We start from the raw sequence: 13,485 nt of genomic DNA, 5'->3' as shown, positions 1-13,485 counted from the left end.
TTTGAGACTTCCTAAATGAAAATGTTTGGACTAAAAGTTTATAAATCATGTTTTGTATCTGTCTTTCATTTTCAGTACTGTATTTGAATAAGTATGATTTGAATTATGCATAAATGTTATTTTAGTATGTTGTGCACCACTGAGTCATAGTACTCAGCGATGGCTATTATTGTTGTCGCAGATATAGAGACTAGAGGAGTAGCAGAGTGAGCTGCTGAGGATCTTGGAGCCACCTTTCCTGAAGTTTTGTCAGGTATAAATTTATACCCTGATTTTAATGTTTATATTTGTGTATGTAACTATATGTATATGTAAAAACTGGTCATGAGCAGTTGTATAAAGTTGTAATAATATCATTTTGGATTTGCTAATATAAAGTGGTTGATAAATGTAATTTGTTTTCACTTTAATGAAAAATGAATGGAAATATTGAGTTATGAATTATTGATTTGAATTTTGGAGTTTGAGAAATAATGTTGCGTTGTGTTGAGGTAGTAGTCAGTTTGATGAAAAAAAATTATTAGAAGTGTTTTTACAGGTTTTTGAAGAACTGTTTCTTAAAATACAGACGGTACTCTGCCGAAATTTTTCTAAAATTTACATAAAAATAAAATGGAAAAAAATTTGAGCTAGTTTTTAAACTACTATTAAATGTAAGAAAATGCTCACCACTTCTAAAAAGTAAGAAAATGATTTTAAAATCCCTTGTAGGGTACTTAATATATTATCAGTAGGTAAAGTTCGGTAGTTCATTAAGTATTCTACAGGATCATGTTATGCCTTACAGAGGGGTAAGGTGTGACATGTATAGTTGAAGTATAGAGTTTAATTGCTTTATTGAAATTTAAAGGAAGCAAAATGATTATTAATTATATAGAGTTCTATTTGAGTATGAACAGGTTGAAATAATTAAAATGTGGAATTTAATTTTTAAATTTTTTATTGTTGCGATTAAATTATAGCATTTGGGTGGAATTATTCTTTTCTGATTTGATTTATCAAATTCGCAACCATGTTTTGGAATTTTTTGGTTTTATCAAATCTCTCATTTATGCTTTATATGTTCTTTTGCTTGAGGACAAGCAAAAACTCAAGTTTGGGGGGTATTTGATATATAATATTTTTTATAAAGTAAATTCTATTAATTCATATAAGTATTTAGTCTTTTTATTAATTTTAATTACATTTTATAGTTTTATTTAGCTAAAAGTTAATTTCGTTCATTTTAATTTATGTTTGTTTTTTTTTTAAGGAAAAAATTTATAAAGAAGGGTGAAGAATTGGAGAAGAATTCATAGAAGTAGAATATCTCATGGTTGCCTATGAGATTCTCATGGTTAGCTTTGGGATTGAATAACAAATACGAGTTGTTGTGGGATTGAAGAAAGTTGCATGGCTAGTTGTGCGATTCACTCTATGAGCATGGCTGGCTATGAGATGCTTTCTGAGGGTATTTTCTCACCTAATAAGCTTGTAACACCTCACCAAGAGGAAAGAAAGAGTCCAAGAGAGGGGGTTATTGAGGATTTTCTATAATTGGTGAGGAGAGGAGACATTTTTGAGATTAAAAACAGTAAAAAACCTCACAATTTTTTGCTGGAGCAAGGATCTTGAGAAGGGAATTTTGGAAGCTTGAAGGAGGAAGACACCAATCTACATCCTATAGAGTTTTATTTTCTTCCCTTTTAATTTCTTTTCTTTAGGAGAAATCCATTTTTGTTGAATAATGTTGAGTTTTGATTGTTTGAATTTTATTGTTGATTTTGACATTATAAGTGGCTAGATATTTTAGCTAAGGATTTGATGTAGCTTAACTTGATTTAATCTCTATTTTTTTAATCTAATTTTCTCTACTTTGCTAATAATTATTATTTTTTAGTTTAATGCTTTAAAGTATCTTGGGCAAATACTTGAATGATGTTAGATTTATAATCTATGTTTGGAAAACATGATTATGAGTTTCATTTAATAACAACTATTATAGATTTTAATTAAGAGTGGAAACTAAGATTTTATTGAAAAAATCTTTCTCTTAATGCATTAATTAATTGAGTAACTCTCTATTGAGAAATAGGGATTAATTCATTTAGTAGAAGATTTGATGATGCCCGAAAGAGATTATTAAATGCTTTTGATTATTTACCCTTGTAAGAGCAGATAAAATTGATTATTAGACAAAAATTAATTGAGATTAATTATTGGGTCAAATGAAATCAATATACCTAGCCACTTTTAATTGGTTTTTTAACCAAAGTTATCTTTGCTTTTATTAGTTAATTTCCAATATTAGTTAATTTCACTTTTAGTTCAATTTTAATTTCTTGAATTTAATCCAATTTGATAGTCTAGATATTAGTAAAATTAACATAAATTTTGGTAATTAAAGATAATCCCTATGGAAATGATACTTTACTCACTTTTTATTACTTGTGCGATTCCATACACTTGCGGACATATAAAGTTTTTGGCCCCATTACCAGGGATTGGAAACTTTAATATCAAATAATTGATCGTATTGTTAACCAAGGCATTTTCACTTTCTTGGTTTTAGTGCTTGTGTTTGTGCTTTAGTTAACTATAGGTGGTTTTTGAGAAGGTTGGTTGATTCAAGTGCATTGCAATTTGATCCTGAAATTGAGAGAACTTGTAGAGGGAATAGAAAACAAGCTAGAAAAGGAAGAAGGCTAACAAAGAGGCTAATATTTAAATGGGTGACATGAATCCTAGAGTTGTGATTGAGGAAGTGGTGGATAAAGACCAAGAGCCACAAGTCCTAAGGCAATAAATAAGGGTTAAGTGGGATTACATTAGGCCACTGATGTTTGGTTCTACATTAAGTATTTCAAGAGCTCAAGTGCAAGCTAATAATTTTGAGCTAAAGCTTGCTCTTATTCAGATGGTTCATATTACATGTCAGTTTGGAGGGACTGTAAATGAATATTCTAATTTTCATCTGGAGAGTTCTCTTGTGATTTGTTATACATTGAAGTTTAATGGAGTATCAAATGATGCCATTCTATTGAGACTCTTTCCATTCTCATTAAGGGATAGAGCAAGAGCATGGTTGAATTCTTTACCTTCTAGGCCTATTATAACATGGGAAGATTTGGCAGAGAAATTCATGGATAAGTTCTTTCCCCCAGCAAAGATTATGAAGCTAAGAAATGATATCCAGATGTTTACTCGGATGGATATGAAAACACTTGATGAAGCTTGGGATAGATTTAAGGATTTGCTGAGAAGGTGTCTACACCATGGATTACCAAATAGGTTGATTTAGAGTTTCTACAATGGATTGAATGGTCATACTAAAAGCAATGCAGGCTGTGCAATAGGAGGATCTCCATTAGGGAAGTCAATTAATGAGGGATATGAGTTGTTGGAAAAGTTAGAAGATAACTTTTATTAATGGCCCAATGAGAGGAGCACAACAAGGAGAGCTATTATAGTTCATGAGATTGACTTAATTAGTGCACTGAATACCAAAATGGATTCCATTTCTAAAAGACTAGATCAAATGTCAGTAAATATAGTTAGTACTAACATTAGAGCACTTGTATGTGAGAATTGTGCTAGGCCACATGCAACTAAGGATTTTTATATTGACGAGTCATTCTTCCAACTAGTGCAAGAGAAAGTTCAATATGTTGGCAATTATGGAAGGCGGCAAAACAATCCATACTTTAATACATACACCCCTACTTAGAATAATCATCCAAATTTAATGGGGAGGAGAGTAGCAGCAGCAACACCAGCCTAAATACTAAAATAGAGCACCACCTAGTTTTTCATAACCAAAGAAGAAATCATGTGATGACCCAACTCGGGAAAGCGGTCCAATGAGGGTGGGGAGTGGTATAAGAGAGTAAACTCCCAGGAGGTTTCTAGGATGGCGAGGCTACCTAGGGTAGTGGAATGCGAGGCATAGGAATGAATCAAATCATAAATTGATATGGAGAAAACTAGTCACTAGAGGCGCCTTTTGATGGAATGACCTAGAGAGTTGAAAGAACTTCAGCGTTAAGCGTGCTCGCTTGAGAGAAATGCTAGGATGGGTGGCCTCCTAGGAAGTTCTTATAACATCCTCAAATCTAACCTAAAAGGCTAATCATAAAAAATAATAACAATAATAATAAATAAATAAATAAAATAAAAATATGGCATAATTAATTATGTGGAAATTAGAACTTAATTATGGAGACTAAATCGAATAAGTTAGAAAGTGGAGGAGAAATTAGGAAAGAATGGACCAAGGGACTTGCTTGAAATAATTAATAAACTAAGGGGAAAATGATGGAAGGAGTGACTTGAATAAATTGATAAGTTGAGGGAAAAATTAGAAATTAAAAAAAAAAAGGGCAGCCAATGAAATGTTGAAAACACATCAAATAGCAGCCAATAAAAGAAGAATTTCTCTTTTTCTTCCAAACCAAATTAGCCGGCCACTTTCCTTTCCCAACTTCCTCTCTTTTCTTTCTTCTTCTATAACAAATTGCTCTAAAAAATCTAAGAGAAAATTCTCAATTCAAACCCTAAATCCTATTAATTTTCAGATGCCAAGAAGAAGGGAGCAAGAAGAGTAGTAAAGCAAGCTTGAAGAATATGTCCAGATATAAGCTTGAAGGGAAGGGGAAAATTTTTGTTTTTCCAACTAAGGTTAGTGCTATATCTTCCTTTTTTTACCATATTAAGAGAGAGACTTCATGAATTTGACAAATTAGAAGCATTAGGGTTTTGTAAATGAGCTAAAAATCTGAAACTGTTAGTGAGGTAATAGGATTAGTCAAATTTATAAATTCATAACTTGAGTTAGAAATATTGGATTGCTGTGAATTTTATGTCCTTGGAAACTTTCGAGAGTGCTCTAAAACTTTGTAGCTTCGTACAAACCCTAATTCCTCTGTTAAGAAAGGGTTTTAGGGCAAAACTTTTTGTTGCTCGGAATTGGAAAACTGCCCTAGAAATTTTTTAGAATAGGACACCTAATTTTAAAATTCATAACTAAAGCTATAGAACTTGAAATAGAGTGATTCTTAAACCATTGGCAAGCTTATTGAATGCTCTACAACTTTTTATTCATGACCAAAAATTGATTTGGTTGGTTGCATAGTGAAATTCTTGCATTTTCTATTACTGCTCTAACTATGACTAGAGTCCAAAATAGTTTGCACATTTTAGCTCTGATTTTTAGATGATTCAAATTGGAAATTGAAATGGACATTTGAAAGTTGAATTCTAGAGAATATGATGATGATACCCTATTTCTATGATTTTTAGTGAAATTTTAAAATGACTGCTCCTGCTGTCCAGTTTGACTGGAGTTGGGAAATTGTGATTTTCATGGTAGTTATTCTCTATGAGTTGTGAATGAAAAAGGGAATTGGTGAGCACGATTGATTGAATAAATTTCATGTAATGTTCATAATATGTATGCCCATTATAAGCCTACTGCTAGGTGGCATGATGAGGAAATTGACTAGTCAATGCTTGAAATTGTGCACAAATACTTGGCTTCATGCCATGATGTTGTTACTTAGCTTTATGCCATGATATGATTGCTTGTCACTTGAGTCATCTAGGCATTGTAATTGGGCTAATGAAACAAATGAAAAGAGGCATGTAAAGAATTATTCATGATATTATGTACTATAATTATAATTGTTTTATGTGAATAATTGCTACAGCATATTCCATTGGTTCTGTGGAGGTGCATTTAGTACCATTGAACTAAAGCTAGTAGAAACATTTTTTATAAGACTATGTATGTTTAGCTTGCACAAATATGGCATGATGTTTTATTTTTATGTTATAGCACCACTAAGCATTTTGCTTAGTTGAGAATTGTTTGAACTTTCCATAGGTAATAAAAGTAAAGATCAAGAACTGACACGGGGGTGAAGGCCAAAAGAGATATTTTACTCAAGACAAGAGAAGACATGATGTGATTTTTGTACACATTAGAAGATTAGATTGTACTAAGCATTTTGATTTGGGAATGTAGTCCTTTAATGTATAATTATTTAAATTGTATAAATTACATGAATGTGAAAAACAAGTCTTGTGGTTATAAATATTTTCATATATTATATAGGGAGAATTTCCCAAGTATATTAAATTATTTTATTGGATGAGATGTTATATACCATAATAGTATTGTGATGCAGGTTGTGAATGAAACCATATAGATTTCACAGGTGTAGTGGATTGTTATAATAAATGTGAATAGGGATATTCACAGGTCACTTACAATTATTAAAATATTAAGGGAAACTCTGTCCATTTTCTGTTAGAAATTTTAAGTTAAATTTCACTAATTGAGAAATTTCAAATGCATGAAACATTTATCAATTAATGTACTTACGATTTAAATAAATTGACAAATTTGTAGATCTCCCTTTATTTTCTTAAATTGAAACATAAATGGGAATTAAAGTAAACCAAGCTTCACTTATGGAGAGAGGGTTAACCCTTGAGATATACTCTCGAGTGTGACTCGGGGGCATGTACACACTGCTCTAGCTGCAGATAGGGTTTGGGTGTTACATGATAAAGTAGTATCAAAGCTTAGGTTAAAGAGTCCTAAGGCAAGACATGTGGAGATGTCTTAGAAATAGGTTGGGATATTAAATTGTATAAATGCAAAAGTATTTGAATATTTGATATTGAAATTGCTAGACTTGTTTATATCCATGTTTTCTCATTTATGGTTAAATGAACCTAATGAGTGTGCCCTTCTCTTAATAAAGGTACTTGAGTTGTCACACCTTACCCCTCTTTAAAGTATAACATGATCTTGTAGTATACTTAATGAATTACCAAACTTCACCTACTGATAACCCATTAAATACACTACAAGAGATTTTAAAACAATTTTATCTTTTTTTGTAGGTGGTGAGCACTTTTAACAAGTTTTGCAAACTTTTATTTGCAGTTTGAATACTAGGTAAAATTTTTGTCAAATTTTATTTTTCTGCAAATTTTATAAAAATTTCCACAGAGTGCCGTCTATAGTTGAGTAAAACCAAAAATTTTAAACCTGCAAAAAGCACTTCCAATGATTTTCCAATCACAATCCCCAACCTCCGATATATCAATACAATTCAAATCAACACAATTCAACTAAAATTTTTACAATTCACAATATTTCAAAACAATTAATTAAACTAGTGTACATTGCATTTAAAATAATTAATTTACATTCACAAGGTTCATTTACAATCATCAAATCCAAAAATAATACTATTACAATTTTTACTGTACAACTGCTCAAGACCCATTTATAAAATATACATCCAGTATGTACAAAAGGGTATCATTTAATACCCAACAAAAATCTAAAATGTAGTACTGTTGGTCCTTAGCAGCTTACTCGGCTGCTTTACCTGTCTCTCTACCTGCAACAACAACGAAAAGCCATCGCTGAGTACAAATACTCAGTGGTGCACAACATAACCAAACACAATTTAAAATTTTAATCAAAGAAATTTTCACTTCATAAGCCATAAAACAATTTTATAAAGTCACACAGTCATATCATGCCATTAATATATTTTTCATCTCAATAGCCAAAGGCTTATGAGGAATTCCAAGGCTAGCTAGCTCAAATCTATGGGTACCCATTCAAAATTCTTCCTCTGCTGGCACACACCTCAACACTTTAGTCAGAGAGGGAATACAAAAGTAATTGTTTCCACTAGTCAAGCTAGTAAGGCATTTAGACATTTGGTCATGACACTATGGTTTCAAACTATTTTAACAATTTTCTAAACATTCAAATTGCAACTATTCATATATAATTTATTTTCTCAACATTTTGGGTCAATAACACATTTTTCCTTTCAATCACATTTTTTAGTACAAAAAAAGTCACAATTTAATTTTCATAATTTATTCAACACAATTTGTAAAAGAAAATTTAAAAAGAGATCATATGTTGTGCACAAACCTCTCACGAGCCGCCTCTTGACCTTGACTCGGTGTTTCCTTTCCTTTCACAGTATTCTTTCTAGCTGAAACACACAATTCACAGTGTTTCAGTATCACAACTTATAATAATTCCCATACTAAATTCATGTCTACTTAATTGCAGTCCTAAAATTGCTTAAAATAGCACTCCTTAAACTTTGTATTTTAGGGTTACTATTCATGGCACTATTTAAGTCAAAATATTGATTTTCTCATGTTTAATAGGTATGTAAATTCCAATTACACCCACATACCACATTTTGAGTAGCTAATTTGTTGGTCTTAGTTGCCATTTAAATTTCTAGGTCTCCTAAGAGAAATTTCAATTTTTCAGTTTTGGTCCCTTATTTTGCACTGTTCCATTGGTTTGGTTACTGTGCGAATTTGGCTAAGTGTCCTTCATCAAAGTTGTTCCTTATTGTCTTATCTTTAATTCTGTTTCTGAATCACTCCATTTCTAGTTTTGTAGCCTAAGATATAGTCATTTTTCTAAGGCTGGCCGAATTAGTTCAAACCCAGAATTCTGGGCACTTTCTTGGTTCTGGCAGTTTTGGTGTGCTGATTACAGCTCACTTTTTGGATGAGTTATGGTCAGAATTTGGGTTTGTGTTCTTCATAAAAGTGGTAGTGCTATGTCTCAGCTTTCCATCAGTATAAAATTCAGGTCATTTGGACCTTCCTACACCAAGTTATGGCCAAATGAACAAATACTATTCATTTGATCATTTTGGTACAGTGGCAATGCACATTACCAGGGTTTGACCTAATTGTTCACTACCTTAAGGTCATTTTCTGTGCATGGTATCTGCATGAAAATTGTGTCATGTGTCTACTTTCATGTCCAATTGGCCTCACACCAATTAGGTTGGCAGATTTACAGTTTTGGTTCCTAAAAGGGACCTAGGTCATACTACCCAAAGGTTAACCTTATCCAATCCGAATTACAATGTCATTCTAATCACTCCAACACCTCTCAATTGGTCACAATTGACCATTTCTAACCTCAATTAGGGTCAGTTGCATCAATTGACCATTTCCTTCAATTTTTCCCTTAATTTCATGAACTCAAGAACCATAATTTATGTATTTCATTCAATTAGTGAATTTAAAGTGCATATTCAACATCGACATAATTCAACTCAATTATCCTTTTTAATTCATCAATTCCACTCAAACCCTAATCCCTATAGGTTGGCCAAATTTCACCCGAGGATAAAAGGCATGATTAATTTTATTTCTTTCATCAATTCTAAGTGTATCTAAACCACATAAACAAATTTTAAAGAGGAATTGAAAGAAACAAACACTAACCTTTTCTTTGTATTTCAATTCCTCAATTCTCTTCACTTTCTCCTTTATTTTCTTGATCAAGCTTCTTTTCAAGTTGCCAAAGTAAGGTAATTCAAGAAAGTTGGGGGATTTTATGGGGAATTTTATGGTTTATGAAGCTTGGTTTTAAGCTTCAATGGTGGAGTTTGGAGAGAGATGAGAGAGGGAGTGAGGACGGCAAGGTTTGGGTAAGGAAGAGGACATTTTTTTTTCTTTTAATTTTTGCATATTTATCTTGCTATTTGACTTAGTAAAAAATTAGAGTAGTTAAATTTTATTTTTAACATCATGTATGATGTCACTAAGGTGAGGTCATAAATCATTTTCTTTTCTTTTTTCTTTTTTTCTTTAATTTTTCCATTCTTCTTTAATTTAATTCTATATTATAAAATTTTCATTTCTCTGATTTTATTGGACAGCTAGGTCGTAAGTCACCTCTAGAGGTGAATTGAACAATTTGCCCCCCGCCGGTCTGATCCTGTTTATACATAATCCAGTGTTTCTTCTAGAACCCTGACCTACTTATCAACTCTTTTCTGTGATTTTCTCTTTTCCACTAGCTTCACAATGGTCCTTAGAACCGCGGTGCCATAATTTTCTATTCAAAATTAGGATTAAAGTTGACCTCATAGTCACTTCCTGGTAAGATCACCTATCGCTGTGACCCCCGGCTCATTTAACCTTTTATGCTTTATTTTTCTTATTTATACTTCACTATCTAGTACTCACTATTTATTTTTATTTAGGGCTTTTCTAGGTGTCTTAAACATGATTCTAATTCTCTTAATTGTCCGGACCAACACCGATCACCGGAATAGTAAAATATACCAGGCTATGCATATAGGGGTATTGCAATTCTCTCACCCTTAAAATAAATTTCAGAGACTGATACCAAGTAAAATTTCATCTCAAAATTTTATCTAGTATTAGTCTCTGAATAGTTGTGGGTGTTATTTCCTCATGTCCTCTTCTTGTTCCCAAGTAGCCTCCTGGCTTGAGTGATAGTTTCACAGCACTTTCACCAGTGGTATCTGCTATCTGCTTGTTTCTCAGCTGCTTCACCTCAAATGCCAGAATCTTAATGGGTTCTTTCTCATATGAAAGGTCTGGATTCACCTTAATTTCTTCTACTGGTAGTACATGAGATGGGTCTAATCTATACCTCCTCAATATGGACACATGGAAGACATTATATATCTTCTCTAGCTCGGGAGGTAGTGCCAATCGATATGCTAGAGGACCCATTCTTTCCAGAACCTCATATGCTCCAATGAAACGAGGACTCAGTTTCCCCTTTCTGTCAAATCTCATAATTTTCTTCCAAGGAGAAACCTTGAGGAATACTTTCTCACCCACTGTATACTCAATATCTCGCCTCTTCAGATCAATATAGGACTTCTGACGGTCTGATGCAGCCTTGAGGTGATCTCTGATCAGTCTGATTTTTTCCTCTATTTGCTGAATAATCTCTAGCCCAATCATCTTTCTTTCACCTACTTCATCCCAACACAAAGGAGTTCTACACTTTTTGCTATACAAAACTTCATATGGAGGCATCCCAATGCTTGATTGGTAGCTGTTGTTATAAGCAAACTCAATTAGAGGTAAGTGTGTGTCCCAACTACCTTCAAACTCAATTACACAAGCTCGTAGCATATCCTCCAATATCTGAATTACCCTCTCAAGATGGCCATTTGTTTATGGGTGGAATGCCATACTGAAGTTCAATCTAGTTCCTAAGGCTCTCTGAAGACTACCCCAGAATCTAGAAGTGAACCTAGGATCTCTGTCTGACACAATCGATACTGGCACTCCAAGTAGTCTCACTATCTCATCAATGTACAATTTAGCCAATCTCTCTAGATTGTAGTCCATCCGAACTGGCAGAAAATGAGCAGACTTGGTCAATCTGTCCACTATAACCCATACTGCATCATGGCTCTTCTGTGTTCTCGAAAGTCCCATCACAAAATCCATAGTTATTCGTTCCCATTTCCACTCAGGTACTGGCAATGGATTAAATAAACCAGCTAGTACTTGATGTTCTGCCTTCACTTGCTGATAAGTTAGGCATTTGGAGACAAAATCAGCTACATTCCTTTTCATGCCCATCCACCAGTAATGCTCTTTTAGCCCTTTGTACATCTTAGTGCAACCGGGGTGCATAGCAAAAGGAGACTCATGTTCTTCCTTCATAATGATCTGTCTCAAGTCAACATCATTAGGAATGCACATTCTGCCCTAATATAGCAGTAAACCATCATCTCTCACTAAGAAATCAGGTTTCTTGCCCTGCCAAACTTCTTCCAATAGCTTCTAATATTTTTCATCATTCTGAGCAGCCATTCTGATCTGATCAATTAACACTAGCTGTACATGCCATGCAACTATTGTCTGTCCCTCTTCATTAATCTCCAAACTGGCATGCAGTGCTTTTAACTCATATACCATAGACAAGGGAAAAATTCTTAGACTTGCCATAGTCTTACGACTTAAGGCATCAGCCACAACATTTGCTTTCCTTGGTTGATAGTTTATCAGACAATCATAGTCTTTAATCAGTTCTAACCATCTCCTCTGTCTCAAATTCAACTCTTTCTGAGTGCCCAGATACTTCAAACTCTTATGATCCATGTAGATGTAACACTTCTCCCCATATAAGTGGTGTCTCTAGATCCTAAGAGCAAATACAATAGCTGCAAGCTCCAAGTCATGTGTCGGATATTTGCTCTCATACGGTTTTCAGTAGGCTTGATGCATATGCAAGGACATTTCGATCTTGCATCAGTACACAACTTAACCCATTGTGAGAAGCATCACTATAAACTGTACATTCTTTACCCAGTGTAGGTAAAGTCAGGACTGGAGCTTCAGTCAAACATCTCTTCAACTCATCAAAACTCTGCTGGCATCTGTCCACTGAAATTTCACATCTTTCCAAAGCAACTTGGTCAGTGGAGAAGCTAACATAGAAAACCCCTTCACAAATCGGTGGTAGTATCTAGCTAAACCCAAAAAACTATGAATTTCTGTGATATTCCTAGGTGGCTTCTAATTAAGGATAGCTTCAACTTTACTGGGATCTACCTTGATGCCTTCTACCAATACTATATGCCCCAATAAGGAAATCTCTTTCAGCCAAAATACACACTTTGACAATTTTGCATATAGCTGTTTCTCCCTCAAAGTTTATAGTATAATCCGCATATGTTTATCATGCTTCTCTGCACTCCCCGAATAAACCAAGATGTCATTAATAAACACCACCACAAATTATGCCATTAACCCAATCAAATTATTGAGCAAAGTTGAGTTACTGAATCTGCAAAACTGCAGAATTGCCATATGAGCAGTAAAGTTTCAATGGCTATAACTCTCTCTAGAAAACTCCGATTTAGGTGATTCTTGAACCGATGGAAACCTAAGACATAGTAGAATATTTCATATGAAGAATGTTAGGCAAAATTATGAACTTAACTCAATCAAATTGTGAAACGAATTTGGGTCACCGAATCTGCCAGAATCTGGGCACCTAAAATTGACCAAATAAACAGTAAACTTTGCAAGGCTATAACTCTCTCTAGAAAACTCCGATTTAGGCGATTCTTGAACCGATGGAAACCTAAGACATAGTAAAATATTTCATATGCAGAATGTTAGGCCAAAATATGAACTTAACTCAATCAAATTGCGAAACGAATTCGGGTCACCGAATCTGCCAGAATCTGGGCACCTAAAATTGACTAAATGAACAGTAAATTTTGCAAGGCTATAACTCTCTCTAGAAAACTCTGATTTAGGCGATTCTTAAACCGATGGAAACCTAAGACATAGTAGAACATTTCATATGAAGAACATTAGACCAAATTATGGACTTAACTTGGTCAAATTGCTGAACGAACTTGGATCGATAAATTTGCCAGAACAAAATCTGTAGCATGAATAGTGACGTGAACAGTAATGGTTTTTTGGGCATAACTTGAGCTACACAGCTCCGAATTAGGCGATTCAAAAATGAAAATAAATTTAAGACCTAAATGAACAATTTTTATGAAGAACACCTCACCAAATTATGATTGAAACTAGGTAAAAATTAGGTTCAAAGATTGGGGCACCAAGTTGTCCCAAAACCAAAATATTCTAAAATTTTCAAAGCTAACTTGGGATGCATTAGACATGTATATAATGAGT

At 33.6% G+C, this 13,485-nt stretch overlaps 1 non-coding gene across 1 annotated transcript; it reads right to left on the bottom strand.

Annotated features, from left to right (window-relative positions):
• Window positions 1-3,154: 3,154 nt before the first annotated feature.
• On the bottom strand, window positions 3,155-3,261 carry LOC131183587 (small nucleolar RNA R71). The gene has a single exon (XR_009151631.1). It is a non-coding gene; the product is annotated as a small nucleolar RNA R71 (small nucleolar RNA).
• Window positions 3,262-13,485: the final 10,224 nt, after the last annotated feature.

The sequence above is a fragment of the Hevea brasiliensis genome, chromosome 9 (genome assembly GCF_030052815.1).
Source record: "Hevea brasiliensis isolate MT/VB/25A 57/8 chromosome 9, ASM3005281v1, whole genome shotgun sequence".
NCBI classification, from domain to species: Eukaryota; Viridiplantae; Streptophyta; class Magnoliopsida; order Malpighiales; family Euphorbiaceae; genus Hevea; species Hevea brasiliensis.
Note: the sequence above shows the minus strand (reverse complement) of the source record. Positions and strands in the feature narration are given on the sequence as shown.